Source organism: Eubalaena glacialis, chromosome 17 (genome assembly GCF_028564815.1).
Source record: "Eubalaena glacialis isolate mEubGla1 chromosome 17, mEubGla1.1.hap2.+ XY, whole genome shotgun sequence".
NCBI lineage: Eukaryota > Metazoa > Chordata > Mammalia > Artiodactyla > Balaenidae > Eubalaena > Eubalaena glacialis.
This window is the reverse complement of record NC_083732.1, coordinates 77,128,971-77,147,152: the sequence shown is the minus strand read 5'-3', so window position 1 is coordinate 77,147,152 and position 18,182 is coordinate 77,128,971.

The following is an 18,182-nucleotide window of genomic DNA, read 5'->3' as shown; positions in this document are numbered from 1 at the left end:
GGGACATAGAAGTAGTTCTCCAACTGACATACTTATAAAAAATGTAAAAGCAATAAAGTTAAATGAATTTTTGAGCTAGAGAATTTAGTGATCAAATAGTTCTACTTCTCATGAGGAAGTTGACGTGCAAAGGTAGGGAGTGACTTCTCAAATCTACCGAGCTATTAAGGGCACAGCAGAAAGATGTCCCAGGTAACCAAATTCCAGTCAGTCCAGCCTCCTTCTGACACCACGCATGCCCTGTTTGTTTTTCCAGAGACACTGGAAAGTGATAAAGGACATTGACTCATCATACAGACCTAAGATGGAATCTCTGTGAGACACTCACCACATCTGTGACCCTTTACAGGTTTCTTCCCAGGAAACAAATGGGAATAATATCACCTACCTCATAAATATAATAAATGAGGCAATGACTATAAAGTCTGTGCCCATGTGTTCACCAAATATTTTACTTCCTTCTGGATATTGAGGAAAACTGTTTTTTTCCAGCCCTTTGCAGCTGGGTGGGACCATATGATGAGTTCTGGCCAAGAGAATGTATACAGAAGTGGGACGTCTGTTCCCAGAAGTCCACACACACCACTTTCTTCCTGTTGTCTTTCCACAATGACTACATTGAAGATGACAGCATCTCAAAATAGTAGGATCTGGGTTCTTGAATCACTGTGTGAAGGAAAGTCACCTGACCAATAACATCCACGTTGAATTCTGTGAGTGAGAAGAAAACGTTTTTGTGTTAATCCATATTTTAGAGGATTGTTTGTTACAGCAGCTACTGTTATTTACTCTGACTAATATAGTAAAGACTCATTAAATGATAGCTATTATAAATAGTATATTTTGCTTTATTTAGAATCTATACTAGCTACAGATTCTTATAATCAGAACTTATTTTAACAATACTATGATGACCAACTCTGCTGAGAGACAACATTAGATTCTGAAGCCTTCGGTTTGTGAATCATTGAAGAATTCAACTGTGCTCTGTATAATTTCGCTGTATATAGCATTTTAATTTATCAAAAGTCAGCAGTTAAGGGGAGATCTCATTTTTTAAAAGCATTCATTTAAGTGATTAGTAAGTTCCAGACATTGTTCTAGGTATTACCACATATGTTGTCCTATGCTAGCCTCAAAGTAGCCCTTTAAGATTGTGAATAACTATTATTCCAGCATGCCCACTCCCACCTCAGGTATCTTATACATTCCATTCTTTCTGCCAAGAATACTCTTGCTCCGGACATCTGCGTGGTTCACACCCTAGCTTTGTTCAGGTCCGTGGCCACTCTGTCTGAAAAAATGTCCCTCTGCCACCCACATGACCAATCCCCATTCTTCTCTATCTCCAGGGTACATATCTTGCTGTTCATTCTCAGCACTGTTCAGGCCTGGTGGACCAGAGCCCAGTCTCTGATGAAAAGGGCGCTTCTTAACCAAGGCCACACTGGGTTCTCATGTTCTCTCAAAATTATTATTTTAAGAATAGGAAAGAAAAATGTTGAAGGTTATATAAAAAAACAGTACGTTGAAGGTTACATAAACAACATAAACAATAGTATGAATCACTATTTTTTAACAAAATGAAAAAAAAAGATATGCCTTTAGGCAAGTATGAATGAATACTCTCAAATTTTGTTATGCATTTTTTAGACCATCCTTTAGAGATCTTGCCCCTTCTTTCAATATCTACATGTTAACATGTTACAATGACCCATGCTAAAATCAAGAGCTATTGCCAATTATGTTACTGATGGATCTTGGCGCTGACACTGAAAACCAGTGTCTCTCCTGAATAAGGACAAAAAAACCTGGTGATAATTCTTCTGGAGAAGTTACCAGTATTTGCAGTTTATTAAGAACAATGAATAAGGATTTTCTGAAGATGCCTATAAAGAAAAGCAGGCACTTGGTCCCCACGGAAGTCATCCTTTTGGAGCAGGTCTGGTGACTGATGAAATGGGTTTTGTGTAAAATGTAAATTCACATTTTGTGGAAACTGGAAGTTCATTCATCTTAATGATTTCTGTTATAGTCTATGACGGCTTCTGAAAATTGCCAGAGTAGGTTTTTTATTTGATCTTTCAACATTATTGGAGGTCATATAAACAGGATTATATGAAGTCTTTCACTGCCAATTAATGTAATTCTAAATCAACATTCTGTCAATGATGTGCAGATTTTACAGCATAAGGAAGAAGAGAGAAGAGCTCATATTTTCCTTCAAATGGATTTCCCTGCTTTTGCTTAATGTTTAATTAAAAAGAGGGGGAGATGGGAATTCCCTGACAGTCCAGTGGTTAGGACTCAGTGCTTTCACTGCCATGGCCCAGGTTCTATCCCTGGTAGGGGAACTAAGATCCTGCAAGCCATGTGAAATGGCCAAAAAAAAAAAAAAAAGAGGGAAGAAGGAAGGAAGAAGAGACGGAGGAATGGAGGGAAAGGAGGGAGGGAGAGAAGGAGGGAAAAAATCTACTAAATTTATTTTAAGATGTTTTGGGAAATTAATCCTTTCCTTATTTTCATCTTAAGAAAAAAACTTAGAGTTATTGAAAGGTTAAAAAAATCCATTTTCTATGAAATTGGATGTCTAAATGGTATTCTAATTTTATAATCTAAAATGTGACTCTTTCTGAACCTAACATGTAGGAGACTTATTTTTAGCTAATAGATCTAGCACAGGGAACTAATTTTTTTTTCATGGAAATGAAAAACAGACCAAATTTCATTTATTCATGGAATATCAGCCCTACCATTAAGTGTAATTTGCTTAACTTACATTTGCTTTCAAGGATTTCATAGCATTTCTGGGACAATACTTTCCATAAGTCTCCACAGATATAAGGAGGAACTGCTTTCGTGTGAAAATCTTGATAAATTCTGGATTAAATTTTTTTCTTCCCCCTTATAACTCTATAGGAAATCTCCCAGGGATGTATGAGAGAAATTTTAGTGTCAAGTAAATTATCTCACTAACTTCTACAGTATCCTTGTAAAAAAAAATAAATGATAACGCTTCAAGCTAATAAAGTTAGAAAGAGTCAATAGATGAAGTAGAATAATCCAATGAATAGGTGCTTTCCTGATCTAGCCATCTGTGATCTACAGGCACTGCCTTGTTTCAGGCGCTCCATGTTTTGCGCTCCAGGATACATTCAACCTCTAGAGTTAGACCTTCGAGGTGGAATCCCAGTCTGTCTCTTACCCTCTGTGTGACCTTTGTCCTCACCCTTAAAACAGGGGAAATGACATTCTCTACCTCTGGGTTGTGACGAGAACTAAGTCACCTACTATATGACAATGACCATCTCCATGTCTGCCATGCTACCCCTATTATCATTGTCATCTTCATCTACCACCATAGCTTCAAAGTTAACCCTATGGCTGATCTTGCCTTCTTTAAATCCATCCTCGAAATTGCAGCCAGAGTGAAGTTTCTAAAAGAGAAACTTGATCATATTTTTCCATGCATTAAATAATTTAATGTTTCTTCATGGTCCATAGAATAGTGTCCAGAACCCCTAGAGTGGCAGATTACACCTTTCAAAATCCAACCTTTGCTTCCTCTCTGCTCTCTTCCCCATCCTTCTTCTCTCTTCTCTTATTTCCTGTCCTTGCTCTGAACTTTCAGCCACACAGAACCATTTGATAAGCATGAAGACTACCTTCCATTTACTTGCACTCCTCTGTACTTCCCTCTGCCTAGAACTTTATTTCCAATCTTATCTTCAAAAGGTTGGATCAAAAAAATTTTTTTTTCTTAAAGCAGAAAACCCCAGTCTCACCAATGCACAGAGGATGGGAAACGTAATCTGCTCCAGTGATGTTCAAAGAGGAGCAGGTGCCAATTTGCTTACCAAAGAGAGGATCCATTATGAACTCATCAGGACTACTGCTTTGCACATTCCCACTGTGGCCTAATTGCTTGCACTGTTAATGTAGTCATAATCTAAGCATTCCCAAAGTCATCCTGGACAGCTCACAACACATCTTAAGAAGTATCTGCAGCACAGATTGAACCAACACTTTAAAAATATTGGGAAATGATAAACATAGGATTCTGTTTAATTAAATATGTGGCTGCAATTAAACTTGGAGATAATTTCTTCTTGTACCCTGCTAAACTGTACTTGTACACATAGGCAATAAGTTAGCTACTTCTCAATTAGCTTTGGTAAGTGAGTAAAATAACAGGACAGATAGCTTAAATATACTGATAATTTCTATTTGGGATTATGGTGCGTTTGGGGATACTATAGAGGTTATTTATAGGACCCATGAATACCCACACCCTGCCAAGGCTTTATCACCCCTTCTTATGAAGTCCTGGAGAGAGATATATGCACAAGAGAAAATAGAAAATAAAAAATCAAGTGCCACTTTATTTTATTTATTTATATATGATATAATTAAATATTATATTTATTATAATTAGGTGGGCTTTCACCTGAGACTCCAATTATAAGTTCTTTGGTTAGTTGGGCTGGAGACATAACTTGGATCACGTAATACACAAAAGCCTAAGGAGTTTTACCTACCCTCCAAGTCTAGGCATGAATCCACTGTTCTCTGGGTGACCCCATGTAAAAAAAAGACTTAAGAGATTAACAACTAGAGTATATATTTAAGAATAGTAGAGAGAGTCACATTTGGGGCTTCTTCTATGTAGAATTGTTAGATTACTACTATCTTTGTCTTTAACAAAGATAAGACAAAGAAAGAGGATCATAGCTATGCAGGCGACCTTCTAACAGTTATCCTGCCCACTAGTCTACATAGTCTGGATAGTGTCCAGAATATCACTTTGCCTGTACCCTCCAACTTACTTTTGCTTATAACCTTCTGGGTCAACACTCTGGCCTTGAAGCCATGGGGTAAGTCAGTTCCAGACTCTAAACTTAGTTTCTTCATCTTTCAAGTGTTTCAAGTGATGTATTAGGCAAGAGGCATCTGCGGTTCTTTCCAACTCTGATGTTATATTATGTGACCATAAATAAACATTACCCTATCTAAAGCAAGAGTATTAGTGAACTCCAGTACTTCTCCCAATAGCGAAATGAATTCCTTTTGGATGTAAATTTTATTTTCATAGTCCACACACTTCTATCCTTAGGCAACTCTGTTATAGGAGTCTGAGGAGAGAAGATGATTGACTCAGCAAACATCTATCCTCACTCTCAGAATGCCCCCAAATACTTTAATTCAGAAAGCTCAGAGCATAAAAAATTAGGAAATTTACTTAATCTGCTTTCTAGAGAATTCTAATGAGAAGCAACATAGTCAAAAACAAGGACTAAGAATTTCCCACGCGAACACGATGGGATAGTCAGCATTTTTTCACTTCTCTTCCAAGAAATCATGTTTTTAAGGTACAAATATGTTTTTAAATGCTTTAAACTCTGCAACCTGCATTTTCAATATAATGCAGATATGACATTATGACACATATGATCCACAAAGTCCAAAATACATATAAATAACTGCCAAAAAATGAGATTGGCAGAAGGTCCATGGGAGGGAGAGATGAAAAGAAGCACAATGAGTGACAAGAGGGTCCGACACTGAAATCTCAGAAAGCGTCATTAAAGATACATTTCCTAAACGTGAGGATCATGATCTAACGTGCAAAAGCTATCACCCTTCTTTGCGAAAGGTGAGAGAACTGAGGGAGCATGTTTGGCGGGGAGACAGAGAAAGCTCCACGGACAAAGAATCAGACAGGTCAGTGATATTTGCAGGGATCAGGGTAACCAAGGACAAGGAGAGAGCCTCTAGGGTGTGAACATTTTGAGGCTATTCTCCCACCCGTTGGAATCACCTGAAAATAGGTGGTCTGAAAAAACCTATTTCATTAAGAGATGAGTCATACAACAGGAACAAAGCAACATTCAAGGATACTATTGAAAACTAAGGACAAGAGAAGCAACATTTCCCAGGAGATGAAGATTTGGCATAGGAGGAAAGTTGTGAACAAGCACGCCATGAATCAAAACATATTAATAAGGCAGTTGCTGTTATTAAAGAGGACCTCGAGCCAAAATGTAGAAGGTCTGATAAGACCCCAGGAAGAGGTTAGAGATGAGCTGACCTCACTGAGGAGAGATGTAGAAGAAAGAAGCAAAGCCATCTTACACACACACACACACACACACACACAGAGAGAGAGAGAGAGAGAGAAAACAGAAGGAAAACTAAGGGACTAGATATTACAGAAAATATAATGAGTTGTAAAAGATAAAAGTAAGGAAAGCAAAAAGAAGTGAGGGAAAGAAAGAAAGAGATAAAGAAAGAAGAAAATAAAGAGAGAAAGAAAGAAAGAGAGAGAAGAAGAGAGAAAGAGAGAAAAAGGAAAGAGAAAGAGGGAGGGAGGAAGGAAAAGAATTTTTAAAGAGTAAAGAACTCTATAGTAGTAGAAAACATTCAGGCAAAGGGGAGCATATATATATATATGCATATACATATTTATATTCATATGTAAAACACTAGTATATGCATAAAGAAATTTTGGTAAGAGTCATAAGATTTGAGGGAAGGCTTTTTATCAATACTAGACAGCATTTTATGTATTTTTAATTTCTGGATTACATGAATTATTCCACGTAAAGTTTTTTAAGACAGAAAAAAAGAACAAGATAGAAACATACTAGGAAGGATGGAAAAGTAACAGGCTTAATTCAACCATTTACCTATTCAGATGTATTCAGCAAACATTACTGAATGCCATTCTATGTCAGGCACTGGTCTAGTACTGAGTATGCAACAATTAAGAAAGCAGATAGAAATCTCTGTCCTTGTCAACTTTCATTCTAAAGAGGGGAAATGGACAACAAACAAAAAGACAAACAAAGGCATATTATATATCAAAAGATAAACTATGGAGAAAAATAAAACACAGTCAGGGAGATAGAGCATGCCAAAGGAAAGAGAGGTTGCTGCCTTAGGTAGGGTAGTCAGGGAAGGCTTCATAGTTTCCCTTGAACACTTGGACAGTGTCCCTTGGACACTTGGGCAGGGACCTATAGGTGAGGGAGAATGCCATGCAAATATCCCAGGCAGAAGGAAGGAGAAACATTAAAAGACAGAAATTTCTTGACTTTTTAGAGACTGTGTGAAGCCCAGCATGGCCAGATTGCTCGAAGATAGAGGTGAGCGGAAGGAAATACAACCAGCGATTTTAACGGGGGCCAGTGTATACATGGCTTTGAATATCATTTTAAGGATTTTATCTTTTTCTCTGAGTGAGAGGAGAAAATGTTGAAGAGTATTAAGCAGAGAAGTGATAAGATCTGATTTCTATTTCATTTTAAATGATCACTCTGGGTGCTGTGTTAAGTTAGCTACTACTTTGAGCTAAAGCCGAAAGAGCTAGACACTATTTTCATTACGATAACCACTGACGGTTGGGGCCTCTCAAAAGTTTATGCAGAGCTAGAAGTTAGAGAATTGGCTCCTCCACAAACAGTGACCTCCACTCCCTCTCCACACCTGCCTTGTCAATATAAAGGGGAGTCCAGGACAGAAGGAGAGTGCCTTTGGGAAGTGAAGGGAGGAAGACTTCCAAATTATTGTGCAAATTATTGGGAGGGGTTCTTTTAAGAAAGGGTTCTCATTCTCTGATTTGTTATCTGCCTAAGTGTAAATTTCTAGAATTGCCTCTGTGGTACCAGAAAAGAAGAATAGAGGATTGGGAAGAGATGGCACCGTGGGGACCTGCCTGAAGGACAAAAGGACAAGACAAGATTGCCTCCAAACTCAGTTTCAAAAGGTACAGAAGTCAAATCCCAAGAATTGCCTTCAGTCTCAAGAGTTAGACTGTGAAAGAGATTGGGGAGGTATGGTGTTGTTAGGGTCACCCCAGGGGCTTCCAAAGCAAGAGGGTATTGGTGAGGGGTGGTAGATATAAGGAAGAGAAGCTATCAGAGGCACTTTCTTGGCACCAGCTGTATGTCTGCCGGGGCATGGCACCAAATCTTCCAAGAGTGTCAGTGAGTTAGAACACAAGTTTTGGAAACACAAAGAAAAGACTTCCAGTGCCTCTTATAAAAAAGAAGACATTTGTGTTTTCTGTCTCCATTTATGGAGACAGAAAACTCTCAAAACTGGAGAAAACAGCCTTCCCTCTCTATACCAACTTGCATGCTGTCTGCATATCTCTGTGATTACAGTGATTTTGAATGGTGCATAGGCAAATATTTTTTTTTAAATTAATAGTACATATAACTTGCAAAAAGGGCCCCCCAAAAATGAGGAGGTAACAAAATGGCTGAAATTTGGAAATCTGTGATTGAATTCAATGCACTTACTTGATATACCATGAAAGTGAAGGAGGGAATATGACTTTCACGAGGTCACATAGCTAGTTAGTAGTAACGCTAAGTATAGCTCACAGCTCCATTCTCTTACTTCATTGCAGGATCTCACAAAGCTGATCAGAGAAGCAGACAGCACAGTAATCATGTGACATGAGGATGTGGGCATATTTATGCCCACAGCAGCTTGTACCACCTCCAAAAAATAAATGGTCGCACACAGAGAACACACAGAGCCATGAACCAAAGCTCTGGCGCACTTACTCCACGGTGTTATAACGATAATTTATAATGCTATTGCAATTACAGCAGAATTATGGCACGCCCACCACCTAATAGACCTGTGTGCATAGTCTTGAGAAAGACAAATGTGCTGGCAGGTCTAGCTGCAGAAATGAGATTAAATGGCTCCCATCCCCAATCCTGCCATTGATTTTTGTAGCCCTCCCATTAACACGATACTTCACATACCACCTCACCATCATTTCTCAGAGGTGAAGGTGTAGTTTTAGAGTATAAATAATTAGACCCTCAAAATCCAAGGTGACAAATCTTACACGCCTCCCGTTGCCATGATTCAGGACACGTAAATCAGAGCCTCTTTTGAGGATGTGTGCGTGAGAAGACGTTTACAGAATGATACTGCTTTGTGTTTCTCTTTCTCTTTCCTCCATTTGCCCACCGTTGTCATTGGATGTGAATCAGTTTTATAGGGTCACTGTATGAATCAGGATCTTTTTGTAAAAAGCTGGGGGAGACTCTTATACAATGACAATTAGACCAAACAGGGAGAGTCCCTGGAAAACAAGGGCATGTGTTCATCCAAGTTTGAGGTCATAATCCTTTATATCAGTAGTGTTGGTCTGTGCTTTCTCGTCTCTTATAAAATGCTTTTTCTGTGGGTTGCTAAATATTGCCAAAGAGATAATGCAATAAGAGGTAATAAACTTAATACTTACAGAGGCTACCTTTTATTGAGTACCTACTTTGTGGTTCTAAGAGTCTAGAGTAGTGATTAAGAACATTAGATTGATTCTAACAAGCTGGTAGATTGATCAACCACTATGTGCCTCAGTCTTTAATAAATAAAGCACTGGTACAAACTAGCACTCAAAGAGGTGGGCTTTGACAATTGTGTGCAGAGTTCTTCGTACGTAATACTATCTAATGCTTTCAGGAGCCCAATGAGGTGAATATCATTAACCTAATTTTTCATATGAGAACACTGAGGGTCAGGAAAGTTAACCTACTTTGCTGAAGTCACAAAACTCTTTAGAAGTTGGAAAGTTTGTATTCAAACTCGTCTATCTGACATGTCTTCACTTTTGCTTATTTTACTGTCTCCCATGGTTAAGTCCTAAACTAGTGCCGGCCGAACAAAAGTTGAAACGCTTTGTTTAACCTAGGCTTACATACTTATTAATTTACTCACCCATTCCACACTCTTAAGGCATTTTATGTTTGTATTTACTTATTTGTTTGCTGTTGACTTATACAAACTCATCTCATTCCAGAAGATTTATGGTAGTTTATAAAAACACATGCATTTTGTAAAAATATATTAAGAATTCAGGAAGAAAGGAAATAAGAGTAGAGGAAAAATAAGAGGAAACCAAGGATGAGGCTGGTATTCAAAATGTGAGCAAGGTTTTACTGAGCTGACACCATGTAGGAATTGGGGATTTAGAAGTAAAATCACAAGGTCCCTTCTTTTCATAAGCTTGGGTTCTAATGGAGGAAATAAATACACAAACAATTACAGGGTACAAGGCAAAATTGGAAAAAATGTACAAGACCCACTGGGAGCATATCAGGAGGGCATGCCCCATCAAAACTGGGTACCACTCATCACAGTCTGAGAGTCTCCTAGTTTGTCTGGTTGTTGGCTGTCTTCCTGCTATGTTGTTTACAGCCGTACCTCCTCTGCCTGCCACATTAGAAGTGCTTAATGAATGAGTGAATGAAGGAAGCTCAATGAGGATTTTTTTAAAAGTGTTTTTTGCACAGCTTGTAAATTGCAGAACTATCTCAGTTCTATCTGCTTCCCCTAGACCTTGGAAGTGACCTGCTCAGGTAATTACATCCTACAAACACTGAAACGAGGCAAAGATTCAAAAATAGTTCATGGAGAGTGGGTCAGTGAGTACATACTGACCCTCAAGCAAAAAAGGGGATGGACATTACTAAGGTAATAATGGTACATCTAGAAAAACTAGCATGTCACAGATGAATGATTTGTCCAACTTGACATACCCTGTAAGAGACCAGTGAGGTGTTTAAATTCAACTCCCTCTGGCTCCATGTCTGTCTACATTCCACCAGGCCTCCCTGCAGAGATGAAATTGGGCAGGAGGTCTGAGAAAATACCTGGATAAAGAGAGTAAGAGGGAGCGTAAGAGGTTTAGGGCACAAAGAAGGACAAAGGAAGGTGGAAAGTCAGAATATACAAACACTTATCGATTCACTTTAAAAAAAAAAATTCAGCAACAGAGAAAAATTGCTGTGCATTAATCAATGCATCATTAAAATGCATTGAGACAGACCGATGACATTAGCCTTTTGAAAATTTACTAGTTTAGCTCCTTTTTTAGTTTCTTTACATTTTCTTGTCTAGAAATCTCACCGTGTGCTTTGGAAACTGGTTTGAGAATCAGGAAAGAACTCTTGGCCAAGTTCTAGAAATTCCAGATTCTAAAACTAGTTTTTTTCATCTGTAACAGAAAGCTGAGGCAGTAACTTCCCTTCCTTCGGGCTTCGGTTTCTGCTTGTGACAAGTGAAGAATCTGGAATCAGTTTTTCCCCAGGATCCTTCTAGAGCTGTCTGGGCAATAACAGGAGACCTGGTTCAGAGTCCAACGCTGTATCTTTTTTAGTCTCATCTCTTTTGTGTTTCTCAATTATTTCCTGCTCTTAGAAGTTGGAATAAAATAGAGAAAAAGTACATAAAGCTTTGGAGTTTGAGGATCTATTTATATTAGCTTGTTTGAGGCACGACTGTCATTTGCCAGCCTATCTTACAGGTCTTTGCAGATCCACTGAGGTCATGAATATGTAAGCACTCTAGTAATTACCATTGGCAATAACATAAAAGAATCAGTTGTAGTAATACTATTTTTACATAGACCTAGGAAGTAGTCTGTTTTCAAGAAAGGTTAAAAGCCTTTTCCTAGAAGACAGATTAGACATAAGTAGAGGCAGAAAGTCTGCCAATATTTTCTTTCAAACCACTCTGTAGTAAACTCTGTGGCTGATTAAGAATAAACTAATACAAAATAAAACGAATGGAAAATATAAAAGGAAATAAATTTAATTAAAATATAAGATATGGTCCCTCTTATGTGGTTGAGAAGATAGATTGGGGCCCAGAACACTAACAAGAAACAACGTAGTAAATGAGGATGTACGAAGTACCCATTTTGTCTTGTAACTTTCATAGCAACCCTATGTGCTAAACCAGATATTGGAAGACTGGACTGGGGGGTCTTCAGTTTCTTCATCTATAATAGCGGTCAAACTTGTACAGGGAAAGGAGACAGAGGGCAAGTTCCCCACTCAAGTGCATACAATGAACCTGTCCCTAAAAGCCCCCTGATGTCAGGAAATGGGGAGCCAGGAAGGGAGGGGGGTGGGAAGCTGAGAAGCTGCAATGTATGTGTACTTTGTAAAAGAGGCATCCCCCCCTCAGCTCTGTTTGATATTTAGTCTGCACAATTTACTTGGAACATAGGCTACGTTTGTAAAAGATGCCAGAAACCTGTATTATGATATTTTTTAAAATCTGTGGATTTTTAATGCTGATAAATGGATTAAAAAAAAATATCTTCTAGGTGGTTAAAACATATTGGCAGTTTTCCGTCTTTGGACTAGATGATCTCTAACATCTTTTACTGCTCTGACATTCTAAGATGCTATGAGATGTACATTGGTATAGGAAACTGCCTCAAAGCAGATCTGTAGGTCATGGGGTAACACTGGGTAGTAATAATCACAACAGTATCGTTATCATCTTATACACACTGACAAATAACCACTTGCAAACCACTTTAGTACCCATTTTGTCTTATAACTTTCATAACAACCCTATGTGCTAAGCACGGTATTGGGGAGACTTAAATCTAAAGGCGGTTAAAGAGCTGGTATATGATCCCATGGTAGGTTAATTACAAAATTAGGACTGAAGGATGTTGTCTAAAATGGTATGGATGAGCATTGTCTTACTAGGATGACTAAGCTACAACAGGGACCATGTTCTCTGCTGATATCTGGGCCTCCTTTGAACAACAAGCACACTGGGATAAAGGAGGGTGTGTGACAGCCACTGCCCACTGAGTGGCAGGTTGGGGGGAAGTGGGTAATGGAACTTCTCTCTTGGTGTTGCCCACTCCACAGAGGAGCTCTGGTAGGGCAACAAGCCTGATCCTGCCAAGAATCTGGCAGTGCTTGTGAAACCAGGTTTTGAGAGGCTCACTAGCATGCGCATCAAACAGCTATAATGAACTCTCGTCACTGTGTTGGGAAAGATATCAGTTCTTTTGCTGCTGGATGTTGGGAGGTCTGAGAGTCCTGGAGGAGAGGTTGGCAGAGCCAGCATGGTGGTGGTGGGCACATGGGAGGCTCAGGCCAGCAGCCACTTACCAAACAGCATGAAAATGTCTCAGTATTTGAGCAACCAGTAGGGCTGTAGTGTAACATCCAGCCTGGCTATAAAGGACAATACACTTTTAAGTAAAAAGGCTCAAGTTGTCCAGTGATGTAAGACTTCCCAGAGAAAATGGTTAGAAATCCTTTTTGTGGTTTTCTGTTAGTTTGTTTTTTTACTGTAAGGCATCATTTGGATTGACAGGACACGTGCTTTCCCCAAGAATCCATACTGAAACCTAAAGGAACAAACTGATGAATTTCAAGTCCTGCAAAGGATTCTGGGTAGGATGATCACATGATCCGGTCTGCCCTGAATGGTCCCAATATCTGGATTCTCCTTTAAGTCTCAAGAATGTCACAGTTTGCATGCTAAATGTTGTAGCTGAACTAACTCTGTGCTGTTTGGCCAGCGGAAAAATGTGAGAGAGTTAACTGAGGATGAGAGGTGAGGATAGATTGTGAGCTCTTGGCTGACAGGATTGTGACTTGACATGATTATGTAGGCATGAACAAGATAGATGAAAGTAGAAATGTCCTAAACAGAGAGAGTCTAGAAAGGAAGCGGTTAGACTCATTGTTTTGTGAAATTTTCAAACAAAATGGTTTCTATAGAAGTTGAAAACTAGTGACAAACAATGCCAACAACAAAGACAACAGTAGCTACCATTTAACCAGTGCTCATTAAGTTCCTGGAACTTTGCTAAGGGGCTAGATTATAATTGGATTTCACCCTTACACCCGCTGTCTGAGGTAAACAAAGTAGCCCCAAGTTAAAGATGAGAAACTCTGGGGTTCAGAGAATTTTAATGACTGAACAAGAAACGAACTGGTAAAATCATGGGCTTTGCAATCAGCCTGCCTGGATGTGAACTGTGGTCCTGCCACACACTTGCTGTAAATGTCCTCTTTAAGAAGAAAATTTCTAAGACTAAGATGAGGGTATCAAAAGCCTTTGGAGCTAGGAGTAGGAAAGCAGGAAAGGAGTGTCCATTTACTTCCAGCCCAATAAAACTTTCCATTAATCAACCTATATTGAGTTCCAACCATGTGTGCAGAAGGTGCAAGTTCCTCCAGAGAATACGGAGGAAAGTATAGGTGTCCATCATCGGATGAATGGATAAAGAAGATGTGGCACATATATACAATGGAATATTACTCAGCCATAAAAAGAAATGAAATGGAGGTGTTTGTAATGAGGTGGATGGAGTTAGAGTCTGTCATACAGAGTGAAGTAAGTCAGAAAGAGAAAAAGAAATACAGTATGCTAACACATATATATGGAATCTAAGGAAAAAAAAAAAAAGGTCATGAAGAACCTAGTGGCAAGATGAGAATAAAGACACAGACCTACTAGAGAATGGACTTGAGGATATGGGGAGGGGGAGGGGTGAGATGTGACAGGGTGAGAGAGTGTCATGGACATATACACACTACCAAATGTAAAATAGATAGCTAGTGGGAAGCAGCCGCATAGCACAGGGAGATCAGCTCGGTGCTTTGTGAGCGCCTAGAGGGGTGGGATAGGGAGGGTGGGAGGGAGGGAGATGCAAGAGGGAAGAGATATGGGAACATATGTATATGTATAACTGATTCACTTTGTTATAAAGCAGAAGCTAACACACCATTGTAAAGCAATTATACTTCAATAAAGATGTTTAAAAACAAAACAAAACAAAACATGGTTTTCCACCAAGGAAAATATGATCTTTGGTTGGAGGGGAGGAATTGATGTCACAGGCACTCTGGCATAGTAAGAAGCATACCTGTCTCCAATTGGATGCTCTGAGATTGATTCCTAGCTTTGCTCATTACAAGTCACATGGCAGGGGTAAGTTGCTTACCTATTCAGAGCCTCAGTATTCTCATGTGTAAGCTGGAGATGGAAATAAGGCCAAACTCATAAAACTATGAAAATCAGATAAAGTAATATAAATGTATCCTAGACACTGTAAAAGGATATTCTGAAATACACTGTTATTTTTGCAGGAAACAGAGGAAATTAAGCAAGAGATGTAAATACAACAAGCATCCAAGGGAAGCTGATTTCCAAGAGTGTTTATCGTCTCTCAATGGACTTACAGTGTCTCAGTGCCTAGGTCTCCCATCTACCTCTCTTTGTGCACGTTCTTTCTCCCTCTCCTTTTTAATTGAGAAACTTCATTTCCTTATTCCCTTTAGCTATTTCATAGGTCATTGCTCTTTAGGGATGGAGGCTATTTCTGCTATTCTGTTTCCTTTTCATTCAACCATGCAATACTTGGTCCATATCTGGCTAGCTCACTCTGGAAGGGGACAGCAAATTACATATCTCTGGGTGCTTGGTGGAAGTCACTTGCCTAGATTTAAATCCCCAATAACGTTTGTAGGGGTTTTTTGTAAATAAAGTTTTATTGGAACACATCTACCCCATTCTTTTATGTATGCCTGCTTTTAAACTACCATGACAGAATTGTAAATCTCCAATAACATTTTAAATACTTAGTATTAGCCAGGTCCATAAATATGTCTGAGATAACCACCATCATTTCTGTATGAACAGTGATATCCAATAAATTATGGAATCTGAGAATTGCTTGCGATACAAAGTGTTAAAGGCAGAAACAATTAATTGTTTGGATGTGCAGGTCTGAGAGTCTGTATCATACACATATGTGTGTTTAGTGGAATCTTCCTGAGAGGAAATATTTCATTGTCTGTCTTCTTAGAAACAGTTACACCAGATGATGCCAAATATCACTTCTCATGGTTTTTGTCTTCATAACGGAATAAAAGAATGAGATTTATTGATAATTTTTGTTAAAATTCACCATTGTCTTCACTGAGATAATAAACCGAGGGTCTACTTGTCAAGATCTGCAAATTTTTCTCTGCTGAAGTTCCTTTCATTCTTATGCTCCAAACATCTATGTGAGTAAATGCCAAAAACGTTGGAGAAAAGGGAAGGAAAGGGTTGTGATAAAAGGAGGATTAGTGTCTTTTCAAAAAGAGGATAAGGGAAGAAGAAAACAGCAGGTTTACCACCTTCCATGAACTCTGTGTAAATCACTGACCCAGAGCTACATGTTTTTATTAATAACAGCTGCAGGCTTTACTGAACACTCATCCTTTGCCATGTACTGGACTAAACACTTAGAAAGCATTGCTTCATTTTATTCTCAATAACATAATGAAGTTAAGCAATTTGCTCAAGATCATGCATCTAATAATTGAAGAGTTTTGTCAGTGACCAAATGGGTAATTCTGCTTAATTCCATGGTTCTCTATTAGAGGTTTCATGTGTCCACAGATACAAACCACATCCTAAGAGATAAAGGAAAAATTTGATGTCCAGGCATCTTAACACCTTTAACGTATTTCCGTATTAGTTTAGATCTTGATTGAGGATGAGGATGGATACTAGTTACTGGACACTTAAATCTCCACAATCTCCACACCTCACCATGGCCCACAATGACCTGCTTAATATGAGCCCCAGCACATCTCGAGTCATAGCCTCTTCCTGTGGTAGATTTTTAAAAGGCCACAAATACTTTGCAATGCCCCCCATCAAGAAGTGAAGTCATTTTCCTGATCTCTTGATTCTGGGCTGGTCTGTGACTAGTTTGACCAGTAGAATTTGGTGGAAGTGATACTGTGTGTCTTCTGAAGCAGGGCCTCAAGGGACATTGCAGCTTCTCTCAAATACTGCTTCCACATGAAGAAGCTCAAACTAGCCTATGAGAGCCATGGCCCATCCAAGAACCAGTAACAGCTGCCAGAGCAGTCCCCATCCAGCCCCCAGAATGACTATGGTGGCAAGACATATCTTAAGCCACTAATTTTGGGGGTGGTTTGTTAGGTGGCAACAGATAACTGGGCTACCATCACGCTTCAGGCTCTGGGCTCCAGCCTCTCTGGTCTTCTCTCAGTTCATAGTACATGCCATTGCCTTTCCCACTGCAGGGACTTTGCGTATGTGAGCCCTATACATGGAAAATTTCCCCCTCCTGTCTTGTCCAATGGTTTACTCCTTGTCATCCTTTAGGCCACAGCTTAAAAGTCACCACCAGAGAAAATCCTTTACTGACCATCTATGTACAGTAGATTTCTTATTATCCAAATCAGCCCCTTGCTTAGTTTTTTCACTGCATGTATAACAATCTGCTATTGGTTTGTCATTGCCTATTTTCCTCCTACCCAACTCTAAGCTCCACAAGAGGAGATAGAGAGAATGTTTGCCCTTTCCTCCATTGCATCCTGGGAGAGTGCCTGGCAGAGGGTCTCATCCACAATCCCTTAGATCCCTTTACCATTTTTGTGCACACATCTGCCCAGAGGCCTGTCACTCTCAACAGCCACCACTTGCTTCTCTTTTTAGAGGACTGCCCCCATGGCTACTGAAAGCCATCTGGATTTACCTATAATGAAGCACAGAGAACTGAAGACTAGGAATTTGGATAGCCCAAGCCAATGACCAGGGAGTGGGGTAGTGCGTATAAATACTCCAGCCCCCTTATCCCCGGACAGGACAACTCTGGGGTATGATCTGCACTGCCTGCACTACTCACCTACAGGAGTGAGCAAAGTTCCCCTCCATGGGACCGTCTTAGCTTATTTTCTTATTGTGTCCAAAGTAAGTGTATACCCTTGATTGGCATCCCTCCTTTCCCTGTCCCATTTCCCCAATCTCCTGCAGGCTTTAATGGGAACACTTCTTAAAATAAGGCACTTTCATACAAATCCTAGTGTTAGAATCTGTTTCTGGGAAAGTCACCCTAAGACAGTGTGTTGACTGAATAAATTCACTACAGCAATTCTGGATTTCTTCACATTTGCTTTTCACATGGGCATCGTTAACCCCACCTCATAATCGGAATCCAGATATATTCTGCAGCATCACTGGCCTTTGCAGCCTTGTTTGTGCAATTATTTCAATGTTTTACTGCAATTTGCCCTGGTGTTTTATAAAGATGAGTGGGAAGTGCAAAAACGTAAGCACTGACACTAGCTGCTAAACAACTGAGACAAAGATAAAAACCACTCAGTGTGCTGAAAGCAGGGAATCTTTGATTATATCGGAATCCCCGGTGGACGGAAGCTGGTCGTCTGGATGTTCAATTGTGAAGAGTGAGTACCAAATTAAAGAACATATGGGAAATTCTGGAAATAGATCATCTGGGACTGTATTGAAAAATGAGGCTTATTGAAAGACATGGAGAAATCTTTAAAAAGTATGGAAATTATGAAAATTGG